Consider the following 6,688-nt stretch of genomic DNA (forward strand, 5'->3'; position numbering starts at 1 on the left):
CTCTTCCTTGTTTTTGTTAAAAGTCTAGCTGCAGAGTTCTGAATTAGTTGTAATCTTTCAATTGACTTTTTTGGAAGACCAGTAAAAAGAGCATTACAATAGTCCAACCTACTTGAAATAAATGCATGGACTAACTTCTCAGAATCCTGTCTTGATAGAAATGGCCGTACCTTGGCAATGTTTCTTAGATGGAAGAAGGCAACTTTTTCCCAAGGCACAGTGTGTGCCATACACTTTGCAGACCTGCATTGCTACGTGATTTTTTAAACGAAAGATCACTGACTCGGTCTTTTCCATTTAATTTTATGCACATGTTGAATTGTGTGATTGTGGTCATTTATGTGCAATAGGTTAACATCAGACTCAGAGGTCGCGTTAACATCGGATACATATATATGTTTTAAAAAACAATTACTGAGACAAATGGCGCAGTGCGCCGATTCAGACTACAACGGACTGGCACCGGGAGAAACCCAACAGAAATCCCCTTGAAAACGTGTTTTTATAAATGCTGTTCGATTTATAAATACTCTTTATAAATATCTAATTTTGGGTTGTCGCTGTGGGCAGTGTCGGGTCATGTTACACTCCATTGTGCATTCACTTTCGTTTTTGCGGTTTATAAAGCGCGAGTGATTCAGCATACAATAGCGGTTTTGCCTCCTGACTACAGTCTGTGTGCACTGATTTTACTAGAACTTCGCCGGAATCTTTCTGCAAGATGTCGCGTCCTCAAGGTATGTTTGCACTCTCTGTCATGTTTCTCAGGCGTGCCATATGTTAAAATAGTCTAACCAGTACCAACTGAAAGATTAAGATCTCAGCTAAAAAACAGATACATTTAATGTTCACAAATGATTCCTAAAATGATTTTATTCATGATTAAAGTCAAGTTGTGCACCTTTGCCAACCAGCTCCAACACGGGGTTGGTTGGCACATGCAGTGGGGCTGGTTGGCACAAAGTTAAAATGCTATAGTTACAAAGAATGAAGTGACACATAGAAATAATTTGACCATTTAATTCAAACCAGAACCAGAAAACATGAGCTGAAAGGCTAGCTTTTTAACCTCCCTGGGTGATGGGCCATAATAAATGTCGGCTGACTCGGACAGATACTCAACCAGCTCCCTTTCCAAATCTAGGGAAAATATTTGTCTGTTCCTGATGGAACCAACAGCTACACCTAGGTCCTTCTTGCCTTCAATCTCATCCTGGCTGATCTTGTGGCAGTATCTGGTTAGTGTGCGGAATGGTATATTGAACTCCTTCGCTGTACTCCTGATACTTTTGTTTTGAGTCTTCACCTGTCTGACTGCCTCTAGCATAATGTGTGCTGGTGTGTTTCCTCTGTCTGTTCTTCTTGTTAAACGTAACAAATATTATATAATACTATTATATGTCTTATGTTATATTATTATGAATTATGCATTATATTTTTATCGGGATTGTAGGTTCATTTCTCATGAACATAAACTAATTATGTATTAAATATTAATTTTGTATTTGGAAACATTTTTAAACATTTAAATATTTATTGTAGGTGCCCAGGCATCTCCGTCTGACGGAGCGATTGTCAGCGCCAAAGTGGGCGGCGTTTCGATGTCCGCTGGCCCGGCGAAGGTACAGGTGGACCTGGGGAACAACACCGGAGTGAGCGCCGGTCCCGATGGCGTGGATCTGCAGCTGCTAGGCACCGACATAAAAGTCAATCCAAATCAAATACTATCCCTCTTTGGATTTAAGTGACTGTCTCTAAGAACATGACATCATGTTGGTTGCAGTCATTCATGATATTAAATTTAATTTGATTAAGCTTTACAGTAACAGTGAACATTCATAAACATTTCGGCACAATGAAAGCATAGAAACCAAAGTAATGTTTTTGTAACCTCTTTTTAATTTCATGCTTGTCTAAAGAATATTGTTCAAGTGCATTTCATATATATATCAAAGCAATGTTTTTGTAACCTCTTTTCAATCTCATGCTTGTCTAAAGAATATTGTTCAAGTGCATTTCATATTTATATAAAATCAATGTTTTTGTAACCTCTTTTTAATCTTACACTTGTCTGTTACCGAAAGAAAGTAAATTTCAAATTAATAAAAAAAAAAAAAAAAATACAAACACAGTCCAGCTTTTGTATTGTGTGAATACGTTGCTTCTTTCTGAACCATGTTTGCAGTACACGTCCGGAGCACAGAGCAAAATATGTCTCTGTCCCAAACATTATGGAGCTCACTGCGTGTAAACAGTATATATATATTATAATGTATTTGTTTGTTTATTAGACCATTTTAAGTGCTGTATGTATCTTGAAAGAGGGGGAGTTTAAGTGATAAAAATGATCCCATATTAGGAGTGCCCCGCAGAGTGGTGATAGTTAGTCTTGATAGATAGTCTTCAGACCACAGCGGAAGTAGACGATGCACGTTGGCATTGAGGTGTCTATGGGACGAGTTTTTATTTATTTATTATTATTTCTTGGTCTATATGTAATGACCATCATCATGTGAAGTACCGTTCTACTGAAAAAGGGGGGAAATTATCCGCCCCAAATGATCTCTTCCTTACCTTGTTCATTAATTATCAAAAAGACGAAAGCAAAAAACAATTCATGTGTATTTTTTATTGTAGCTCGTTTGTCAAAGCGGGTGTGCTAGTTTCCATTTCGTTTTTTTAAACTCGTTTTTATTTTTATTTCAGTTTACAGTAAGGTTTTTCACGCATACCTTTAGTTTTAGTTTCAATTTACGATAATAGCTCAGTCACTGGGCGGTGTCCGGTGATGTTGGGCTATTAGCCTCTACATTGGGCAGAGAGGAAATGTTTTTCGGACTATATAAAAGCGCGACTGATTTTCCGCTTGACCTCAAGTGTATGTCCGGGCTGGATCCAAAAACCCTTTGCCAATAGTTTTTTAGAATATTTCTGCGGGATGCCGCGTTCCTTGTATGCTGATGGGCGGATTCGGATTCAAAGATCTGGAAGCATATGTGTGTGTGTACCATTAAATACACCGGTTGAGCTTTTAAAGTCATATGTGTGTGTACCATTAAATACACCGGTTGAGCTTTTAAAGTCATATGTGTGTATACCATTAAATACACTGATTGAGCTTTTAAATGCATATGTGTGTGTATACCATTAAATACACTGAGTGAGCTTTTAAAGGCATATGTGTGTATACTATTAAATACACTGGTTGAGCTTTTAAAGGCATATGTGTGTATACCATTAAATACACTGATTGAGCTTTTAAAGGCATATGTGTGTATACCATTAAATACACTGGTTGAGCTTTTAAAGGCATATGTGTGTATACCATTAAATACACTGATTGAGCTTTTAAAGGCGTACATATAGGGGAGAGCAGGGAAGTAATTAACAGTTTTCTTATTTTGGCTCAATTCTAAAAATATTTCTAGAGACTGACAAATCATTTTTAACAGAAACAACCTACATCGCTTGGCTATGATTACACAACACTATGAAATTTCTGGGACATACCCTTCACTAGCAATCTGACTGAAAGTACCGAGAGTGAAATGTTACATTCAACCCCGAGGTTGGGGATAAAAACTAATGCGGCGTGGGGTACACCCATCAGTGTTAATAGCTTTGAAAGTTAACGCAAAGTAAGGCAATTCAATACAATTCCATGTTGTATGATACAAACACTCTTTAATTAATTTTTTGATTACAAATATGTTTTTCGTGGCCTACCTACACTTTGTCGGTGAAAATCTATGTATCCCAAGACTGTACATTATTCTCTGGTTCCCGTCTAATGTCTGTTTGATCCAAACAGCTGTATCACTCGATGTCACGTCACCACGTTGCCTAAAGTTGAAGTTGAGTTAAATAAATGTATTAAGATCCAGTTTGAGTTTAACAAATCCAATCAGTTGGTTAATTTATAGTCGACTGACAACAGGGTAACAAGTTTGGTTTAACCCCGTGGGGGGGGGGGGGGGGGGGGGTGGGGGGGGTGGGGTGGGAGGAGTGTCTGCACTTTTGCTGGGCTAGCAATCCCAGGAAGCAATCTGTTGGTCACTAAACGACTGTTGACGATTACGATTTCATTGGATTCCTTGACATACACACACAATACAGTAGCCGGAAAACACTTACGGTAAAAAAAATAAATAAAAGTTTTAAAAAATTCACTTGCATATAGCCAAAACAGACTTTACGCTGTATCTCCCAAAATATTTATTGAACTCGCTCGCTGTTCCTTGGAGAGATGGTTCAAGCTGGATGCATCTACGTATAGTCTGTGTTACATTTTACCCCACGTTAGGTTTCACCCTGCGCTCCCCTGTCATTAAACGGGGGACACGGTGGCATAGTGGTTAGCTCTGTCGCCTCACAGCAAGAAGGTTGTGGGTTCGAATCTCGGCTTGGGGCCCTTCTGTGCGGAGTTTGCATGTTCTCCCTGTGTTTTCGTGGGTTTACTCCGGGTACTCTGGTTTCCTCCCACACTCAAAGACATGCATGTTAGGTGCACTCCTGCTGGTGCCCTTGACCAAGGCACCGGGACCTCATCTTTATATAGTCCTGCAAACCCTTCGGCTCTGTAAGCACAGGGCCCCCAAACACCATGTTCTATGTTGGGATGCTGGGAGAACAGTCTAGGGAAAACTTTTTGGCAGAAAGTGAGCATTGCTTAGCAGTGGTGGAAAATCCCCCCCCCCCCACCCCATCCATTCCCCGGCTTGTGTCATTGTATATGTGAGTGAGTGAGTGTGTGTGTGTGGTTGTGTGTTTGCATGTGAGTATGAATGTGTGTGTGTGTGTGTGTGAGTGAGTGAGTGTGTGTGTGTGCTTGCATGTGAGTATGGATGAATGAATGAATGTGTGTGTGTGTGTATGTGTGTATGTACATACATATGCACACGCGTGCGTGCATGTTTGTGTGAGAGTATGTGTGTCATTGTACGTGTGTTCCTTGATTGCAGGTGTGTGTGTGTTTCTGGTCATGTGAGTGTGTGTTTGTGTGTGTGTATGAATTGCCTATGACATATATTCCTAGACATCTCATAAAAAACATTCACATATACACTATTTGATGTAAATGGCTTAATGAAATTATATGGATGGGGTGGATTTCAGCTTTTCAGTTCTTGTTTCTTGAAAATGCTTAGTCTTATTTGTAGTTTCAGATTTAGTTGTTTTCTTTTTTTGGGGTGGGGGGCGGGGGGTGCCTACCCTATCTGGTTTATCTGGTTGTTATGGCCAATGTTACAGGTTTAGAACACATATTGTGATCATGACCATCATCGTGTGAAGTAGCGTTAAACTGGGAAAGGGGGGTATTATCCGCCCAAAATGATCTCTTCCTTACCCGGCACGTAAATAATAAGTAAAGATTAAAACTAAAACATTTCATGTGTATTTTTTTATTTTAGTTTGTTTTAATGTCGGGTTTGCTAGTTTCCGTTTTGTTTTAGTTTTTTCAAAAACTGTTTTTTTTTTTTTTTTTTTTTTTTCAGCTCACAATAGGGTTTTTATTTTAAACATATGATTTTCATCTTAGTTTTGGTTTCGGTTTTAGTTTCCGATAATAACCTTAACTTCCAGATGTGGCCAATGTCAAGTGATAAGGAGGAGGATATGCCTAAGGGAGACAAAATAGGGAAAAGGCTGGTTCACAAGTTGAAATAAGGACACTGGGAAAATTGTACCTGAAGGATGATAAAGATAAACGGACACAGTTAACGTGAGCAGTCAGCTCTGGCGCATATTTTATTCCGCTTTGCCCGCGAACTGGCCTAGAGGCCGATCGAAGCTTCTGTTTTTTTTTTTTTTTTTTGGCATGTTGTGGTTACCAGTGGACCTCTTATGCTGTTCGATCAGAATTCCAGATCGAATTGACATATTCCACCCCAATCATTTCCATCTAGTCATTTTCCTTGTTATAGAAGACAGAACCATTATGTAATAATAATAATAACAATAATAATAATAATAATAATATTAAGCTTTATTTATATAGCACCTTTCATACATAAAATGTAGCTCAAAGTGCTTTACATTCAGCACTAAGATCAAAGCAATTACAAATAATTGAGAAGATAAAAATACAGAATACAGAAATAAAATTTAAAAAATAAAATAAAATGCAGACAAAGAAATCAGTAAAAACAAAAATCAGAACATGATAAAAACATGGAATATAATTTTTTTAAAAGTAATAAAAATAATAAAAACAGTGCTACTAGATATAAACTAGATTAAAAAGGTATGTTTTCAGTTGCCGTTTAAAAATGTCCACAGAGCTAGCCTTTCTGATATGAATTGGCAGGGCGTTCCATAGTTTAGGGGCATAATGATTAAAAGCGGCATCCCCGATTTTCTTTTGTGAACTATTGGAAACCATTAATAAACCAGCTGCAGATGACCTTAGGGCTCGTGAAGGGACATAAAACACGCAGGATTGAAATGTAAGAAGGTGCTAAACCATTAAGAGCTTTGTATACAAAGTGAAAGGATTTTAACATCAATTCTAAAAGATACAGGGAGCCAGTGCAGCGTAGCCAAAGAAAGGAGTAATATGCTCCTATCTTCCTTGTTTTTGTTAAAAGTCTAGCTGCAGAGTTCTGAATTAGTTGTAATCTTTCAATTGACTTTTTTGGAAGACCAGTAAAAAGAGCATTACAATAGTCCAACCTACTTGAAATAAATG

The 6,688-nt window shown here is 38.2% G+C and overlaps 1 long non-coding RNA gene across 1 annotated transcript; it reads left to right on the forward strand.

Moving 5' to 3' along the window:
• The first annotated feature begins 15 nt into the window (after positions 1-15).
• Positions 16-2,131, forward strand: LOC135246507 (uncharacterized). The gene is made up of 2 exons (XR_010327731.1): positions 16-737; positions 1,543-2,131. It is a non-coding gene; the product is annotated as an uncharacterized LOC135246507 (long non-coding RNA).
• The last annotated feature ends 4,557 nt before the right edge of the window (positions 2,132-6,688 follow it).

This window comes from Anguilla rostrata, unplaced genomic scaffold, assembly GCF_018555375.3.
Source record: "Anguilla rostrata isolate EN2019 unplaced genomic scaffold, ASM1855537v3 scaf0420, whole genome shotgun sequence".
Taxonomy (NCBI): Eukaryota; Metazoa; Chordata; class Actinopteri; order Anguilliformes; family Anguillidae; genus Anguilla; species Anguilla rostrata.